Genomic DNA, 20749 nt, shown 5'->3' on the forward strand with positions numbered 1-20749 from the left:
GCAGCCATATGTAGATATAATTGTTTTTTATTGGCATTATAAGCGAACATTATAAGTAACATTTTCAAAAGTACTTCCGATTTGTAGGATCTTGTTCATTTTGGTGCACTACCTGAATGAAAAATCGTTCGAAACGCTTTGTAAACGTCCAAAATATTTTAGGGAATTCTAGTTGTGTTTGTACAGTAACCAAGTGCATCTTTTGAGACCTTGACAAACGTCACTTGTACACCATTACAAATGGAAATTTTCCTTAAAATATGATGTACGTGTACAGTGCTCTAATACAGTTCTTCGCAAACTTGTTGTGTTCCAGGCACACCTTTCAAATCAAGAAATTTTAAAGGTTACATATGGGCATTTCCGCGAAAAGGTCAACCAAGAGTCGCAAAAAAAAGTACCGAAGAACTTGCTGTTTTTCATTATTTATTATTAAGAAGTATTGAAATTTTATATTTTTTGGTTAAAATAGTGAAAAAGTTCATACGTAAAAAATAATTGTAGACGAAGTTGAGTTTGTATGTATCTTACACTGGGTACGTTTTATAGGCTTATTTCGTTAAAACATTACTAAATTTAGAGTTCTCTTACCGTACAGAAGAAATTAAATTGTACTTAGATAAGTGCACGTGCTTAGAGCACGAATTAACCGCATTTGGGCTAAAAGTGACCGAAAAACAGCATAAGTTGTTTCCAATAATCTATTTTTTATTCATTACGAAAGTTTGTCGTGTGAGTGACCGCAAGTGCAATCCCTTCTAAAAAAATGATTTTTTCTTAGTTATTGTTAGCTTTTTTCAATTAAAACTTAGACGGATCAACAAGATATTAATAAAAAAAAATTAAAAGCAAATGCGGTACATGGACAAAATAAAAAAAACCCAACAACAACTGATGGATTATAGAGCAAAACAAAGGTAATTTTACCGAAAGTACAGAATAAAGTTGCGAAAATTAAAACAAAGATAAAAGTTAAAAAGAAAGAATATGATAGATAAAAAAATAAAAATAGCGCGCACCGCTTATTTTCAAATGTTATATTAATTAATTATGTATATATATGTTAAGCAAAAAGGAATTTAAAATAAATTAATTTCTTTTCTTTTGTAAAATCGAGTATTTTGTAGTCGTTTGCAGCTCATGGATATCACTTTTTTATTTCTTCTTCTTATCTTAAATATTAACGTAATGACTATATACACTACTGGACAAAAAAATAAGTACATCGGTGTCGTGCTAGTTTGTTATGGAATGGAATAGCTCGAATTTTTGTAAATGTATGGTTGCCAATTGTTTATATTTGGAAAGGTTACAGTCTTGCCAAATATTTAAATCAAAAATTAAAGTGGGGAGCCATCTTAATAAAATTCTATTCATACATTTTTGCTGAATGGGCATTTTTGGTCTGGCCAAAATAATAAGTACACTGGTGTTATTTAAACATTTTAAAGGATTAGATAAGGATTTGGTCAAAGGATTCTTTAGATAGGCCGTACTCCTGAAGAAAAGAAGTTTTCCATAAGTCTTCAAAAAGAAAGGAAAATTCTCCGGAATATTGCGAAAAGTCTTGAACGCTCGGTATTTTTTGTTCAGAATGCTTTAATAGTGCTTATTAAAAATCGAGGATGGAAGAAGAAATCTCTACAAACAACGGACACCAGCATCATCAGTCTTGCAATAATGGATCAGTTCATGTCCTTCAAGGCCATATACGCTTAAATTGGCAAAGAAAAATCAGGTCTGATGGTTCGTCGGAGACATCAATATGCAGACCTAACAGGACGTATAGTCCGAAAAGTTCCCTTACTCCGAGTACAAATTTTTAATATGAGGCAAAAAGTCGTTGAAAATCATTTGGCATGGTCTGGGTCAGATGGGTCTTAAAAGTGGAATAATATATTATTGAGAGACGAAACAAAAATAAATCTTTTTGATAATGACTCCAGAAGATGTATACAACGACCCAAAGGCAAAGAATTCGACTTCCGGTACACAAAGATAATGGTTAAGAACGGAGGCCGATGTATAGGTATCTAGGGCTATTTTTCTTGGCATGGCGTTGAGCCGGTACATCACATAACTGATCATGTGATCCAATTCGGGTATAAAAACATATTGACAGACATTATACAACCTTATGCTGAGGAAAACATGCCCTTGAGATGGGTCTTTCTACCGGAAAATTACCCAAAGCACACCTCAAAGGTGGTGAAGGCGTGGTTTACGGGAAAGTCTCCTGACTTAAACCCATTTGAAAACTTTTGGGGTGACTTGAAACGTCGAATTGGTAAAAATAGTTTTCGAAAAGAAAAAGAATTTTTGAGAATTTGTGCAAAAAAACGTGGTATGAGATTCCAGTGGAGACTTGCCGCAAACTTATTGCTAGTATGCCAAGAAGAATGGCCGAAGTCATCTAAAATAAGTGTTGCTATAGAATACTAGTAAAAGATTATAAATTATAAGAAAAAAATGGACAAATTTTGATACGCTTTTAGTTTTTCGCTGTGGAGAATTGCTGTACATATTATTTTGGCCAGCCCTTGTTTATGTTTTTAAGGTTTAATCGGTCATAAAATATATAATTGAAATGAAAAAAGCTTATGATAAACATTTTTATAGTCTATTGTAGGTTAGAAAACTAAAAGTAAATTTGATTTTTTAATTATGTTTATTAGAAAAGTTTTAAAAGACCTGAAAGGAATCTCATAAGCGTGTACTTATTATTTTGGCCAGTAGCGTATATACATATGTACATAATTAATTAATATAACATCTTGTCTCTTGTGCAGCAATGCTATTTTTGTCTTCGTTGTGATTTTTATTTAATACAAAGAAAATAATCTTTCGCCTGTCGGTATTTATTGGCAGTGCTCTTTCTGCCTTCTTTACGGCCTTTCCAAGAGATTGCTGGCTACATTACCTTTAAATTTTCTATTTCTCTTTCTTCTATTTCTTTTTTTATAAATATTTTGTTGGTCCATCTAAATTTTAATTGAAAAAAGCTAACAATAACTAAGCAAAAATAATTTTTTGAATGAACCGTCGCGGCAGTGTTTAGGGGGTTTTGAAGTCCTCGAGGATCGAGGTATTTTTCGCATAGGCCAGTAGTTGCTGTGGCGTCCTCTTGGAGGCATCTTCCAGTGATGCCAGCACTGGCGCGCCCAGGTACTTCCTCCTTGCCCTTAAGAGAGCAGGACAGTTGCAGATGAGATGTTCTAGGGTTTCGGTTGCCCCAGGTTCGTCACATTTCCTACAACTGTCTCTGTTTGTGATGCCTAGCTTTGTTGCATGCGCCGCAGCCAGGCAATGGTCCGTTAATATTCCTACTAATAATCTGCAGTTCTTCCGTGGTAGGTGCACCAGGTAGTGGCTGAGTTTGTCATTGCGGTCCTTGTACATGATTTTCGAGGTTCTGCAGCCGGTGGTACTCCTCCACCTACTTTCGGCTTGTGATCCGGCCTGCTTTTCTAGATCGCTTTGCAGCGTTCTAAGCGAGACAGGCACGTTCTCGGTTCTCGTATTCGCCAGCCCGACGCCTTCCTTAGCTAGTACGTCCGCCGTCTCGTTTCCTTCAATGCCCTGGTGGCTGGGAATCCAGTAGATCCGCACTGACTTTGTCGTGCTTAGGGTATCTAGTGCCTCCCTGCTCGCCAAGACATTTCTGGAACTGACTTCGGACGACTGCATGGATCTTATCGCCGCTTGGCTGTCGACGAATAGGTTGACCGCATCGTGTGCTCTTTCAGTGAGAAGAGCGTCCTCTGCTGCTTTCCTGATGGCAAAAACCTCTGCCTGGAATATGCTACAATGGTCCGGTAGCTTATATGACAGCCTTATATCAGGGTCTGTACAGTATAGGCCCGCTCCTACTCCTCCGTCCATCTTGGAGCCGTCCGTATATATATTGAGGTGCTCCGTTTGGCCTCTTCCGATTTTCCAGTCTTCAGGTCCCAAAGATGCAGTTGTTTTTACTTCGAGGCATGTTTGGGGGGTCATGTTGATCTAGTCATTTCCCTTCCAATTGAACTATGCCCGTATTCTTGTGGCGACATATTTCCTGAAGCGATGAGGCGTTGTGCTGCCTTTCCTTCAGTCAGACGGGCGTGGATGTCTAGGGGTTCGATTCCAAGTAGGGTTTCGGGTGCTTTTGTTGGGGTTGACCTCAGCGCACCTGTAATACAGAGCAGAGCCTGTCGCTGAGTCCTTTCCATAAGCTTATGATACGTTTTCTTTCCAGTAGCTTGCCACCACACTAAGACTCCATACAGCAGAGTTGGTCGCACCACCGAGATGTAAATCCAATGCATCAGAGCCGGAGACAGGCCCCATGTGCTGCTGAGCATCTTCTTAGATGCATAAAGTGCAATGGTGGCCTTCTTCACCCTTTCCAATACATTGGGTTTCCATGCCAGTTTACTATCCAGTACTGTGCCCAGGTATTTGACTTGTGTTTTTGGGGTTAGCCTAGTTTGATTGATCTTCGGGGGGGTCCATATCGGTACCTTGTACCTCTTGGTAAAGAGTATGAGGTCCGTCTTGTCCGCGTTGATACTGTGTCCTACTTCTTCCGCCCACTCGCGCATCTCCCTGAGTGTTCGTTCCATTAGTGAGCTGAGGGTCGATGGGAAAACACCCGTAATAAGTATGCTTATGTCGTCCGCATAAGCTGTTATTATTGGGGCCTTCCTTTCGTATCTCTTGATGAGGTCGTCGACCACCAGATTCCACAGGAGGGGCGACAGGACTCCACCCTGGGGTGTGCCTCTGTGTGCCTCTTTCACCGTGGAAGCGGTGCCCCACTCTGATTGCATCCGTCTGCAACCTAGGAGGTTCTTTATCCACAGGTTGATTGCTGGGTGTGTGTTAGTCGCTACCAGGCAATTTGTTATTGCTTCCGTAGCCACGTTGTTGAATGCTCCGGAGATGTCTACGAATACTCCCAGTGCATACTTTTTATTGTGAAGGGCTTTCTCAATGGTAGCTAATACCGAGTGTAGTGCGGTATCCACCGATTTCCCTTTAGTATAGGCATGCTGGTTGGTTGACATCAGTCCCCCTACCTCATTCCTGATGTGTAAGTCCAGCAGCTTTTCTAGTGTTTTTAATATAAAGGAGGTAAGGCTTATCGGTCTATAGTCCTTGGGACTCGCATGGCTGCGAGTAATCAATTTTACTTATGTCGTCCATTATAATATCAAAACCTATAAAATACCCACTTTTTTTTTAAATATTTCACATATTATTATGTAAAAACATAAGGCTTTCCACCTTATTGGGCGTCAAAAGCGTTCGCCTTTTGCGGACTATTTCTCCTGCTGCAGAAAAAACTCGCTCACATGGCACCAACGTGGCTACCAAGCCAAGACGTTTCAACGTATATTCGTATAGTCGTGGATACATATTTTTTCGCTGTGTCCATAGCTAGGTATTTATCTACCTCTCTGATGGCAGCAGCCGTTTTGTTGCTTGGTTGAACTGCTTGTCTTACTAATGCAACTTTTGGTGGGCCACGTTTTGACGGTTTGTGGTGCTCTCTGCATACAAAATATTATTCTCCAAAACGTACGGTCATCTCCTCTGAGTTTTTCTACGACTACCCGTAGAAAATCATTTTTTGAAATTGCATTGGCTATGGATTGGTGCAGCAAAGTGACCATTATAATAACCTTTGATAAGGTGACATTGTTCTCTGCCGAAATTTCAGTTGTTATTTGACACGAGGCTGAACGTTGTGAGTTGCTGCTGCGACCGCAACTCTACATTTATACCCGATACATACATACATAGTCCGTATAGCTACATTGAGCGACAAAGAGTGCGTGCGGGAGAGACAGAAAACATGTCTGAACGTGTCGTCGGTCGCAGCGTAGCCACTGAAAACTGATTTGTTCTTTTTGGCTTTAAAAATAATCCGATCTGATCCAGATTGGGCAATCTGGTAGATATTGTCATTCTCTATGATTTAGTTTTCTCGTATCTTCAATATTGTGGATGCCACAGATTTTTGTCCTTTGTGGGGGCGGAAGGGGGTGTGGCGAATTTTAAAACAAAACTGTCAAGGTCCGATATCACAGGAGTGCGGATACCAAATTTGGTTGCTCTAGCTCCTATGTCTCTGAGATCCTTGAACTCACATTTTGCAATAGGCAAAGCCGACCATGAAACCTGTGTTTTAGAGAGAGACAGAGCGAGAGAGAATGAAATTGTTTTCTTGATTCTGGCTATAATAATAATACGATCTTGCTCAGATTGCACTCTAGAAGATATAGTCATCTTCAACGATTCTGCGTTTTCTGTTTTCTCGTATCTTTGAAATTGTGGATGCCACAGATTTTCGATCTTTGTGGGGCGGAAGAGGGCGGGGCGAAGTTTTGAAATATTCTTGTAACAGTGACATATCACAGAAGTCCAGATATAAAATTTTGTTGCTCTAGCTCTTATAGTCTTTGAGCACTAGGCGCTGATAGGGACGAACAGCTCTCAGTGTTACAAAACTATTTGTAATTTTTCACTGCAGAACTCACTGTTACAACTGTATTTCTTTTTGCTCACTGTAGAGAGCTCACTGCTACAAGTGTGATTCAAAATTTCGCCCCACCCCCTTCCGCCCACACAAAAGACAAAAATCTATGGCAACCACAATTTTGAAGAAAACGCACAATCATAGAGAATGGCCTTATCTACCAGACTGCCGAATCCGAATCAGATCGGATTATTATTATAGCGAAAAGTAACAAATCAATTTGCAGTGGCTACGCAGCGCCTGTCGACACGTTCTGACTGATTTTCTGTCTCTCTCGCGCGCACTCTTTGTCGTTTAATGTAGCCATACTGACTATGTATCGGGTATAAATGGTCCACAACGGTCTCCGCAGCAACTCACAATGTCCCCCTCGTTTTAAATCAGTTTTCTTTTAATCGTTACGTATTGAACAGTCACTATCAGTATCAATCCGATTAAAAATGTATGGTCAATCGTGAAACGACGGCTTGGGCAATAGGAATCAGTGCCATCTGACCTAGGCGATCTTTGGGGACGTTAGATGCGGAATGGAATCGTATTCCAAAAGATATTTTTAAGAATATGATAGAGAGCATTCCCAACCATATTAAAAAAGTAATATCAAATATGGACAAAATGTTAATACACCTAATTATTATTTTACACGGTAGATCCCCTAAATTTTTGCCATTTACAAGTGCTCTGACCAGTAAATTTGCTTGGATGTAAATATATATATGTACACAAAAAAAACGAAAGAGAAACAAATATGTACATATGGGTATTTCCGCGGTCACTCACACAACTTTCGGAAGCAAAATAAAATTTTAAGTGTTAAATAAATCAAACAATATTAAATTTTTTACACTTCACCACTAATAATTTTTTTTAGTGTTTTGAGAGTACTATCAATGGTAAAAAAAATTGAGAGCCTCCGGTTTTTATCTTTTGAGCATAGCTCGCAAACAACGGTCAACACTTTTTCCCTTTGCAGTCTCGTCACTGACAAAACAGAACAAGACCACGCAGACACGTGGTCTCTCACTGAGCAGAACACTTTGTCTCTTCGCTTGTGTTATGTGTTTCGTCTTTGGGGTGGAGCCCGACACACGATCGTGTCTCACAATAACAACTAAGAGAGACACTTTGGTCAAGCGCTCACAGCAAAAGTGTCTTTAGATGAGCAGAACCCAAAAAGTGTCTGAGTAAAGTGTTTTTAGTTTTTTTTTTTTTCGTGTTTATGTTTATTTATTCATGTTTTTCGCATCTTTTTGGTTATGTTATTGTAATATTTATACTTATTTGCGAATTTTCCGCAAACTGAAGAGACATGGATATGGATGTATGTATATATGTATATATTTTGTATTAATACGAATTTAGCTTAACCACTAACAATGAGTTAATATTTTCCGCACTTAAAGAGCAACGTTTTTCATTCAAAATATAATGAAGTGCTGAAAAGGCTCTTTCGACCGATACCTGAGTGGCCGGTGTAGCCAGCACCACCTGTGCGAGCGAATTCAAGTGTGGTGATCTTAGCTTCATGTCGTTAAAAAGCTGCAATATATCGGCATTTAATGGTAAACGGCCATTGTTCATAGCAAAGTTCTCCACATCAGTAAAAATTTTGGAAAGTTGTTCAGGAACAGGCTCATTTTGGGTTTGGGACAGTGTCTGACACAATTCACGAAGGCAAGTGATCGTTGCCACAGCCACCACACGTACAAGCACGCATACATACGCAAAAGACACTTTTTTCGTTCGCTCGCGACAAGATGCTCAGTGAAAAACAGGAACAAAAGAGAAGTGAAAAAATCGGTCTTTGCTTGAGCGAAGAGCGAGTTGAGCAAAAACAGATTTGATCGGGTCTTTTCAGTCCCTTTTCTCAATGTGTTCGTCAATGAGAGGTTTTTATCAGACACGCCGAAAGTGTCAACAGTTATTTGCGAGCTATGCTAAACCCTTATCTTTTCAAAAGGTGTCATCTACTCCAACGATTACGCAACATAGAAGAAGGCAAAATAGAAGGCATCAAAAGCGAACTCAAAACACAAAAGGTCATTGACGCAACTAAAATTCACAAACACAAAGACGGCTTTCTCCAAGAAACCGGTCTGATCATCCTCACATTCGATACACCAACACTCCCCCAGCATATCATGATAAGATACGAACGAGTAAACGTTCGCCCCCAAACGCCTCGCCCCCTCAAATGCAATAATTGCGAGAAATTCGGTCACCCAACCAAATGCTGCAGAACCCCCAAAATCTGCAAAAACTGCTCCGAAGTACACCTCGCCGACGACGATCTATGCTCCAAGCCCAAATCTACAACGAAGAAGATCTCTAAATAATAACAATAGTATTAACATTCATTTCAAGCCCCTTAGAAGTAAATACAATCACTAGTATGCAACTTAAAATAATACAATGGAACATACACGGCTACAAAAACAACTACATTGAATTACAAAGTCTCATGAAAGCATATAACCCCCTAATTGTTGCCCTACAAGAAACCCACATATCCAACCCCAACTATCTCCCTATCCCAACCAACTAAGTAATTGTAGTGGTATTTGTATTTTGATTTTGATTAGCGTTTGTCTGGCACACTGGTTTGATAGCCATTTATTTTGAAATATTATTTGATTCTAATTTTGTTCAATTTCTTATTATGGAGTTTTCTGTTGTATGTGCCAAAAAATCATGCAATAAGCAGATCACCCACGATCAGCCGATTATCCCCTGCTGGCTCTGCGACAGCGTAGTGCACGCAAAACGTGCTGGATTTTCTGGCCTTGTGAGTGATGCCATTTCAAAGCGTAATGGATTGCGGAAGGGCTTTAAGGAGCTGACCGTTGGCTTTAAAAAGCAGTACGATCGGCTCCTAGCCATGGAGTCTCAATTTGGCAGTCTGCAACTGCTGAATGAGTCTCCGAGGCGTAAAAGGGTCACTCTGCGGGATCTGCAAGTGCCAACCGTCACTCAGCCGTTCGCCGCCGAAAAACTGACTCCGACCACTCCAAGTGTGCAGCAGTTTGATCTCGTTTGCCACTCCAAGGGCAACGACAGCTGCTGGCGATGCAGATCCGGTAGCCGAATTCATCGCTTCGGAGAACGTGCAGCCAAGTACGTCTGCAGCGTCCGTGTCCGTGGTGTCCCCAAGCTCGCTAGCTGTCCCGTCTATTCCGATCCCACCAGTGATCAGAAGTTCCGGACCTCTGAATATTGCCACCACAGGTCCTAGGCCTGTGGTGCCTAAACCACTGCTGGGAGTCCCACCAAAACGACAAGTTTTTGTCTCACGGCTTGCCCCTGACCTCACATCTAATGATGTAATTGCTTTTATTCAAAGCAGAATAAAAGCCGTGGGTTTAAAGGTGGAAAAGTTTAATTTCTCTTATGCCAGGGAGATATCTTCGATCAAGATAAGTGTCTCCCCAACTCACTTTGACACCATTTGCTCTGCCAAATTTTGGCCAGAGCATTTGGTGGTGAAGGACTGGTGAAGGACTGGTGAAGGACTTCAAGGCTAAGAAGAAAAATAGGCCCCCCATAACACTTACAAATCATCCCAATGCGCCATCCTCATCTTCCCGCCCTGCTTCCACCCTTCCAAAATACTAACTTATCTTAGTAACCTCTTAGTAACCTATCAGAATGTAAGAGGCTTGCGTAGTAAGCTCAGCATTCTTTTCCGGGATAGTGTTGTATTTGCTTCCCACGTTATTGTGTTTACTGAAACCTGGTTAAAGCCGGACATTCTTAGTTCCGAGGTTTTGGCAGGTCGGTACACAACTTTTAGAAAGGACCGTTCGTCTCGACGTGCAGGGGGGGGCTCTAATTGCAGTGGACTCTTACTTCACGTCGGAACACTTCACACTCCAAGTTCAATAGGAACTGGAATTCCTGTGTGTAAAACTGATTCTTCCCGCTTTCGCTATAATCATTACTTGCTCGTATATCCCACCTTCTTCGGATATTTCAATTTATGAGCAGCACTTGTCCGCTTTAACCGCTGTTTCTTACTCGCTATCTGATAAAGATCGTATGATAGTTCTTGGTGACTTCAACTTGCCAGGAACTGTTTGGTCTTCGGTAAACGAGTCTAATATTCTAGTGCCCAAGTCACGACATGACTTTGTTGACGGCTTGCTTGACCTGTCCCTGTCTCAAGTCAATCATGTGAAAAATTCCTTGGGTCGATTGCTTGATCTGTGCTTTGTATCGGATCCGACCATAGTGTTGTTAACCCAAGCCCTTCCGCTCACTATACCTGAAGACGCCTACCACCCTACTTTCGAGGTGTCGCTAGATATAGGACCAACTGTATTGGATCGGTCGAGTAGGCTACCTGAACGTGACCGCTTCTTTCGTAAAGCCGAGTTTGCGAAGCTTAATAGCCTCATTAGGGATTTTGATTGGTCCGCTTTGTACTTGTGCACTGATGTCATAAAAGGCACAAATGCTCTTACAATGCTCTTGGCACATTTTTTGATTCTTGTGTCCCGCTTTCTTGTCCGACTAGATCTGGAAAACCCCCTTGGTTTACCAAAGAGTTATCCAGTCTAAAAAACTTAAAATCAAGACTTTATAAAAAATTTCAAGAAGTGGGTTCTCCTACTTCTCACTCTCGCTATGTAATAGCTCGGTCAAACTTTTCAGTTCTTAATGCTCAATGCTATAAGAACTACCTATCTCGATGCAGGATACGTTTTTCTCAGGACCCTAAACAGTTTTACTGCTTCGTAAACAGTAAGCGTAGAACGTCCGCACACCCATCCTCGCTATCATTTTGTAATACGTCGGCAAATAATGATCAGGCAATTGCCGATCTTTTTGCCCAATTTTTCCAAACCCCCATTTTACGGTTTACCGAGGTCGAACGGCATTTTCAGTCCCTTGTTAAATGAATGCTCTTTACTTCATGATCTTCGACTAGTTAAGCCGGTGTTTTCACCGGGTCCAGACGGGGTTCCAGGTTGTGTACTCAGGTACTGCGCCGAGGCTCTGTGTGGACCTTTGCTTAAACTATTCACCCTGTCCATTGATTATTTTTGCTTCCCCCCGATCTGGAAGGAATCGTTTATAATTCCTCTGCATAAAAAAGGTAGCAAGTCTGACGCAAAAAATTATAGCGGTACAGCAAAGATATGCGCTATTCCCAAAATGTTTGAGAAGGTTTTAACTCCGCACTTGCAACATCTCTGCAAGTCACTTATATCTCCAACTCAGCATGGATTTATAAGGCGACGATCAACCACCACGAACTTGTTAAAGTTTACCTCCTGAGATGGATTTCTAGCTATATTTGCTCCAGTTCTCTTCAAAAACTCCCTCTCTTCACCAGTCAAGGTTTCTTCGGGAGTACCACAGGGCAGCCATCTAGGCCCCTTACTCTTCACACTCTTTATTAATGACTTGCCTTCAGTATTAACATACTCTCGAGTACTTATGTATGCGGATGATGTTAAACTCTGTGTCCAGTATAAGGACATTCCATTTTATTCTCGCTTGCAATCCGATCACAATAGCTTTCAGTCATGGTGTTGTGCAAACTTGTTACATCTTAATGCCTCGAAATGCAAAAAATGACATTTCACCGTTCTAGCCCCAGAGGCTCCCAATACCCAATGTGGTGGTTCTCTTGAGAGAACTACTTGCGTGCTTGGGTTTATAAAGAGGTTGTCAAAGGAATTTGACGACCCCTATATATTAAAGACTCTCTATACCTCTCTAGTTCATCCGATTTTTACTAAAACTTACATACCTTTCTCGTAATTAGTAATTGTAGTGGTATTAGTATATTGAATGCATTCTTAGTTCTCCTAGTAATGTTAAGTTCTAATTTTTCTCGCCTATTAGTCTAAAAGCTATCTTTCCTGCATGTTCGCGCTCGGTTCCCCTTGGTTGGTTGGGCGGGAGGAGGGCTGCATTTTGCCTGGGATTCGCGCGTAACAGCCTTCTGCTGATGGCCTATCTCAGTGCTGCACTCGCTTGCTCGATGACCAGTTTTTCCGCATTTGAAACAATTTCCGTCGAATTGTTGCTTTGCGCCTGAGTTCTCGTCGTTCTTTGTTCCGTTCTTCCCGACATTCGCGTCCTCTCGTGATCCTGTTTTCTAATGCCTTCTTCTATCATTTTTACTTTAACAGCTTCAAATTTTGTCGCGTTTAAATCGCGACTACAAAATTTTCCAATGAATCGAGTGAACTCAATAGCATAATGACTTTTTGCTCGTCGTGGAGTTTTATATTCAGTTCCGTCAATTTTTCAATTGCCTCTACAAAAAATTAATATAGGCGGGCACATCATCGCCCTGCAGCATATTTAGCCGATTAAGTTTTTAAAAAGTTGCACCTTTTGGCATGTGAAGCTCCTTTAATTTGTTCCATATGGCTTGAGATGTTACGCAAGTCGTTGTGCAGAAAGAGCGACGCCTTAACATTTAAGGTTACGTATGCCATTGCTTTCTCATTAAATTTTTCACATTTGAGCTGCGGCATCTTCTCCACTTTTTTTTCCACACACTACATCCAATACGTCTGCCATTACTAGGGCACTTCATGGCCAAGTGACATACGTTGTAATTGTTCTCATCAAGTTTTTCGATTTGATTTGACAAATTCATGTTTGCTAATTGTTGCTCGTGTATAGGCGCACGATACTAGCTATTGACGATTTAGCGCAAACGACACTCAAACTTAGAAGCTTTATAGTCTGTGATTAATCCGAAACAACGAACTCTGGGCCCATAACCAATGTTAGCAATGTTTAGTTTACCGTTCTATACATATGAGTGATATATAAAGCGAAGCCAACAAAAAGAGTACATATGAGACCGATTACATTTTTAAGAAATGCAGTATGTCAGGAAATGGAAGTTTCGTACAGAAGTAGGATGGCTTGCTCGCAGAAAAGTGCTATCTCAGATTTACAAACTAAACGAGGGACAACGTTGTGAGTTGCTGGTACGACCGCAAAATAATACGATCTGATCCACATTCAGCGATCTGGTAGATATGATCATTCTCTATGATTTTGCGTCTTTAATAATAAAATAAATAATAATAATAAATAAACTTGTAGCATTGAGATCTAACAGGATTTTGTATACTAAATTTGATTGCTCTAGCCATAATAGTCTCTGAGATCTGTGAATGCAACAGATTTTCGTCCTTTGTGGTGGCTGAAGGGGGTGGGGCGAAATTTATAATATATTATATGGGTATGAAATCCATTCTCAGTTTACATTTGCCTTGTACACTAACTGGTATACGTGCAACAAGAATTTATGAAGTTAAAAACCATAGCTCGCAAACGACGGTCAACACTTTTTCCCTTGTCTCGTCACTGAAAAAAGCGAAAAAGACCACGAAGACACGGTCTCTCACTGAGCAGAACACTTTTTGTCTCTTCGCTTGTGTTATGTGTTTCGGGTTTTCGGGTGAGCCCGACACACGATCGTGTCTCACAATAACAACTTAGAAAGACACTTTGGTCAAGCGCTCACAGCAAAAGTGTCTTTAGATGAGCAGAACCAAAAAAGTGTCTGAGTAAAGTGTTTTTAATTTTTTTTTCGTGTATATGTTTATTTATTCATGTTTTCCGCATCTTTTGGGCTATTGTATTGTAATATGTATATTTATTTGCAAAATTGGCAAACGAACATTTTCGTTTTGCTTTTCACGATTCATTTTAAGCTCCAATAGTCAAACCGTATAGAATTCACAAAAATTGACAGTTGCCATAAGCATCACACGTACAAGCACGCATACATACGCAAAAGACACTTTGTTCGTTCACTCGCGACAAGATGCTCAGTGAAAAACAGGAACAAAAGAGAAGTGAAAAAATCGGTCTTTGCTCGAGCGAAGAGCGAGTTGAGCAAAAACAGATTTGATCGGGTCTTTTCAGTCCGTTTTCTCAATGTGTCTGCAATGAGAGGTTTTTATCAGACACGCCGAAAGTGTCAACGGTTACCGTTAACCGGTCACTCATGCGACTTCAGGTAGACATGGCTTAAGACATCAAAGCTAATAATCGGCAAACTGCGAATTGTGTGCCAATTTTGAACTTTAAATATTTTTGATATAAATAAAAAATATGAAGCTTTATTATTAGACTTATAATTTTTTAAAATTTGGCCTGTCCTTTTTTTGCGAAGGATTCTTCTGGGTCACTCACGCGAAATTTTTTCCAATGCAGTTTTGTGTGTATAATAATAGTCATTCCATTAATATTAAAGCTAAGAAGAAGAATAAAAAATAAAAAAGAGATATCCATGAGCTGGAAACACCTAAAAAGTACTCGATGTTACAGAAGAAAAGAAAGAAATTTATTTTAAATTCGTTTTTGCTTAGCATATATATACAATACTGGCCAAAAGAATAAGTACATCGGTGTCGTGCTAATTTTTTATGGAATAGCTAGAATTTTTGTAAATGTATGTATGCCAATTTTTAATCTTTGGAAAGGTTACAATCTTGCCAAATATTTAAATCAAAAATTAAAGTGGCGAACCGTCTTTATTAAATTCTATGCTTAAATTTTTGCTAGATGGGCATTTTTGGTCTGGCCAAAATAATAAATACACTGGTGTTATTTAAACATTTTAAAGGATTAGATAAGGATTTGGTCAAAGGATTGTTGGTTTTTATTGAGTTCTTTCATATTTAAGTACATAAGAGCTAAAAAAAATTCTTAAGATAGGCCGTACTCCTGAAGAAAATAAGTTTTCTATAAGTCTTCAAAAAGAAAGGAAAATTGCCGGGAAAAATCCGGGAAATTGCGAAAAGTCTTGGACGCTCGGTATTTTTTGTTCAGAATGCTTTAATAGTGCTTAAAGTGCTTATTGAAAATCGAGGATGGAAGAAGAAATCTTTACAAAAAAGAATCAGTTCATGTCTTCCAAGGCCATATACGCTTAAATTGGCAAAGAAAAATCAGGTCTGATGGGTCGTAGGAGACTTCAATATACAGACCTAACAGGACGTATAGTCCGAAAAGTTCCCTTACTCCGAGTACAAATTTTTAAGATGAGGCAAAAAGTCGATGAAAATTATTTGGCATGGTCTGGGTCAGATGGGTCTTAAAAGTGGAATAATATATTATTGAAAGACGAAACAAAAATAAATCTTTTTGATAATGACTCCAGAAGATGTATACAACGACCCAAAGACAAAGAATTCGACTTCCGGTACACAAAGAAAATGGTTAAGAACGGAGGCCGATGTATAGGTATCTAGGGCTATTTTTTTTTGGCATAGCGTTGAGCCGGTACATCGCATAACTGATCATGTGATCCAACTCGGGTATAAAAACATATTGACAGACATGATGCAACCATATGCTGAGGAAAACATGCCCTTGAGATGGGTCTTTCTACAGGAAAATGACCCAAAGCACACCTCAAAGCTGGTCAAGGCTTGGTTTACGGAAAACAATGTAAACGTTATGACTTGGCTAAGTCACTCTCCTGACTTAAACTCAATTAAATACCTTTGGGGTGATTTGAAACGTCGAATTGGCAAAAAGTGGAGTGGAGACTTGCCGCAAACTTATTGCTAGTATGCCAAGAAGAATCGCCAAATCCAAAATAATGGTGGCTATACGGGATACTAGTATAAAATTACAAATAATAAAAAAAAGTGGAAAAATTTTGATACGCTTTTAGTTTTTCGCTTTGTAGAATTGCTGTACTTATTATTTTGGCCACCCCTTGTTTATGTTTTTTAGGTTTAATCGATCATAAAATAAATATATGAAATTAAAAATGCTTATGATAAATTTTTTTATAGTCTACTGTAGGAAAACTTTTAGAAAACTAAAAGTAAATTTGATTTTTCAATTATGTTTATTAGAAAAGTTTTATAGGACGTGAAAGAAAGCTCATAAGCGTGTACTTCCTATTTTGGCCAGTAGTGTACATATATGTGTATAATTGCACACAAAGCTGCATTGGAAAAAATGTCGCGTGAGTGACCCAGAAGAATCCTTCGCAAAAAGGGACAGGCCAAAATTTTGAAAGTCATAATTCTAATAATAAAGGTTCATATATTTTTTAATTATATCAAAAATATTTAAAGTTCAAAATTGGCACACAATTCGCAGAGTCTGCCGATTATTAGCATGATGTCTAAAGCCATCTCTATTTGAAGTCGCATGAGTGACCGCTCTTTTGTGGCTTTTATCTCAAAAGATAAAAACCGGAGGCTCTCAATTTTGTTTACCACTGATAATACTCTCAAAATACTACAAAAAATTATTAGTGGTGAAGTGTAAAAAGTTTAATTTTGTTTGATTTATTTAACATTTAAAATTTTATTTTGCTTCCGACAAAGTGAACGCGAAAATGCCCATATATCAGGAAAAAAATGAAAATGATATATTTTGTATTATCAAAATAAATATACCCAACCTGGAAAGATGTTTACTGAGAAATGTGAGCATGTTTAACTGAGCACATCCGATCGAAAGTTGAAGCAACCGTTTATAAGGCTGTACACTCAGTTAACATAGTTATTTTTCAAAATTATTCAAAAATGGTTAGCATTTATAACAACCCAAAATATGTTCCGAATGCACTTGCATATCAAGAAGGCAATGGCAGGTTGAAAGTTTATCTAATATATCCAGCGACTTTTTTCTGCATATTGTTGTGAAATTGGTTTTTTTCCTAGTAGGAAAAGTATTAATGGTACACAATCAATAGAGTTGTGCTAATTGACAGTTTATTTAGGTTTTTCGTAAGCAAGGGTGAGTATTTGATTCTTACTAGCTGTGTGCAAGTCAATTACATTAAGACTAAGACTAAATACATAGATGTAAATATAATACAATGCGACACATGAAAACTGTAATAATGGGGAATAGGGTAAAGTTGTCGGAGATTATGCAAAATATTATCTTTGGTCTACATAAGGATGGTAAAAGCGTTCGCGAAAAACCCAATGTTGCTGAAATAAGCAAGACCAACGTTCAAAAATTTGTAAAAAAAACCCCCCCATACTAGAAAAAAACATTAACGAGGGGGAACGTTGTGAGTTGCTGCTGCGACCGCAACTCTATATTTGTACCCGATACATTGTCAGTATGGCTACATTAAACGACAAGAGTGCGTGCGAGAGAGACAGAAAATCAGTCAAAACGTGTCGACGGGCGCTGAGTAGCCACTGCAAATTGATTTGTTACTTTTGGCTATAATAATAATCCGATCTGATTCGGATTCGGCAAGATTCGCCAATCTGGTAGATATGGCCATTCTCTACGATTCTGCGTTTTTGGTTTTCTCGTATCTTTAAAATTGTAGATGCCACAGATTTTCGTCCTTTGTGGGGGCGGAAGTGGACGGGGCTAAATTCTGAAATAAATTGTAACAGTGACATTTCACAGAAGTCTGGATACAAAATGTCGTTGCTCTAGCTCTTATAGTCTTTGAGCAGACGGACAGACAGACATGGCTCAATTGACTCGGCTATTGATGCTGATCAAGAATATATATACTTTATAGGGTCGGAAACGCTTCCTTCTGGACGTTTCACACATCCACTTTTACCACAAATCTAATATACCCCTATGCTCATTTTCAGTATCGGGTATAAAAAGTGCCGACCTTGCACAGTGTCTGAACAAACAAAACGTTAAGCGAGTGCTACGGGCTGCTAGTTAACAGGAACTGTTAACCTTACGGTTCTGTTATACGCACGGAAATTCCATCAACATCGGTATCCATATCGATGTCAGCATCGATATCAACATCGACAGATATTAAGATAGACAGACAAAAAGAGGAAGCGACACAGAACAGATAAAATTAAAAGCTCTATATATATTTTTAACTCTTATTATCAATAAACACTATAATACTACTCGAAAAGCCATCCCTTCATAGTCTTCGATTCAAGCGGAAAAATTATGTACGCTGTGAACGTAAGTCTTGCTATGAGCGAGCTTCGGGGGCTGGCTCGCTCATGGTATGGGCTGCTTTTGGACTCCGCGGAAGATCACCTGTATAATCTTGTATCATGACCTGTATCACCTTCATATCATTGCGGATGAATTCTCAGATATACATGAGTCTTATGGACGATGTATGAGTGCGGTTTGACGGGACATACTGGGAGAACATACTCCGATTTAAACCCAATCGAGAATGTTTGGGGAATACTTTAAGCAATGTTTATAGAAATGGGAGCCAATTTGAAAATTTCGCCGACCTCAGAGAGGCAATTATTTAAGAATGGGCCATATCCACCAGAACAACCTACAAAATTTGTTTTTTTCAATGTCTAAGCTGTTCACTGAAATTATCTCAAAGCGTGGAGGCAATATCCACTATTAAGTAAAAATTTTTTTTTTAGTGTTCCAATAATTATTTCCAAGGGAGCATCTTTAAGGATATGAATTTGCCCAGAAAGGATCTGTAATTAAAGTAAGTTTTACCTAATTTCAATGTTCATTTTCTTTATATATAAGATACAAAATGTAAATAAAAGTAAGAAGAGTAAACCCGATTTTATTTAAAAAAAGGAGTGTACCAATTGAATTTCGACCAGGTAGTAGCGAGAGTTTAAAACCCCTATTCGTATAAGTATGTGTGGAAACTGGTAATATAATTGCAACAGCACGCTTTAAAAGCAGTGGATCCTAATTTTTTATATGAAGCCAAAAATGTTCAGCATTAGTTCGAAAACGTTTGGTTTTAATGTCGCTTCAGTTTTTAACATAGCTCGCAAACAACTGTTGACACTTTCGGCGTGTCTGATAAAAACCTCTCATTGACGGACACATTGAGAAAATGGACTGAAAAGACCCGATCAAATCTGTTTTTGCTCAACTCGCTCTTCGCTCGAGCAAAGACCGATTTTTTCACTTCTCTTTTGTTCCTGTTTTTCACTGAGCATCTTGTCGCGAGTGAACGAACAAAGTGTCTTTTGCGTATGTATGCGTGCTTGTACGTGTGATGCTTATGGCAACTGTCAATTTTTGTGAATTCTATACGGTTTGACTATTGGAGCTTAAAATGAATCGTGAAAAGCAAAACGAAAATGTTCGTTTGCCAATTTTGCAAATAAATATACATATTACAATACAATAGCCCAAAAGATGCGGAAAACATGAATAAATAAACATATACACGAAAAAAAAATTAAAAACACTTTACTCAGACACTTTTTTGGTTCTGCTCATCTAAAGACACTTTTGCTGTGAGCGCTTGACCAAAGTGTCTTTCTAAGTTGTTATTGTGAGACACGATCGTGTGTCGGGCTCACCCGAAAACCCGAAACACATAACACAAGCGAAGAGACAAAAAGTGTTCTGCTCAGTGAGAGACCGTGTCTTCGTGGTCTTTTTCGCTTTTGTCAGTGACGAGACAAGGGAAAAAGTGTTGACCGTCGTTTGCGAGCTATGGTTTTTAACTTCATAAATTCTTGTTGCACGTATACCAGTTAGTGTACAAGGCAAATGTAAACTGAGAATGGATTTCATACCCATATAATATATTATAAATTTCGCCCCACCCCCTTCAGCCACCACAAAGGACGAAAATCTGTTGCATTCACAGATCTCAGAGACTATTATGGCTAGAGCAATCAAATTTAGTATACACAATCCTGTTAGATCTCAATGCTACAAGTTTATTTATTATTATTATTTATTTTATTATTAAAGACGCAAAATCATAGAGAATGATCATATCTACCAGATCGCTGAATGTGGATCAGATCGTATTATTTTGCGGTCGTACCAGCAACTCACAACGTTGTCCCTCGTTTAGTTTGTAAATCTGAGATAGCACTTTTCTGCGTGCAAGCCATCCTACTTCTGTACGAAACTTCCATTTCCTGACATACTGCATTTCTTAAAAATGTAATCGGTCTCATATGTACTCTTTTTGTTGGCTTCGCTTTATATATCACTCATATGTATAGAACGGTAAACTAAACATTGCTAACATTGGTTATGGGCCCAGAGTTCGTTGTTTCGGATTAATCACAGACTATAAAGCTTCTAAGTTTGAGTGTCGTTTGCGCTAAATCGTCAATAGCTAGTATCGTGCGCCTATACACGAGCAACAATTAGAAAACATGAATTTGTCAAATCAAATCGAAAAACTTGATGAGAACAATTACAACGTATGTCACTTGGCCATGAAGTGCCCTAGTAATGGCAGACGTATTGGATGTAGTGTGTGGAAAAAAAAGTGGAGAAGATGCCGCAGCTCAAATGTGAAAAATT

General features: G+C 39.0%; 1 protein-coding gene across 7 annotated transcripts in view; it reads right to left on the reverse strand.

Moving 5' to 3' along the window:
• The window catches only part of LOC117186414 (ras GTPase-activating protein 1), a 142639-nt gene that overhangs the window by 46476 nt on the left and 75414 nt on the right, over positions 1–20749 (reverse strand). The gene's annotated exons all lie outside the window — the stretch shown is intronic.

Source organism: Drosophila miranda, chromosome XR, assembly GCF_003369915.1.
Source record: "Drosophila miranda strain MSH22 chromosome XR, D.miranda_PacBio2.1, whole genome shotgun sequence".
Lineage (NCBI taxonomy): Eukaryota > Metazoa > Arthropoda > Insecta > Diptera > Drosophilidae > Drosophila > Drosophila miranda.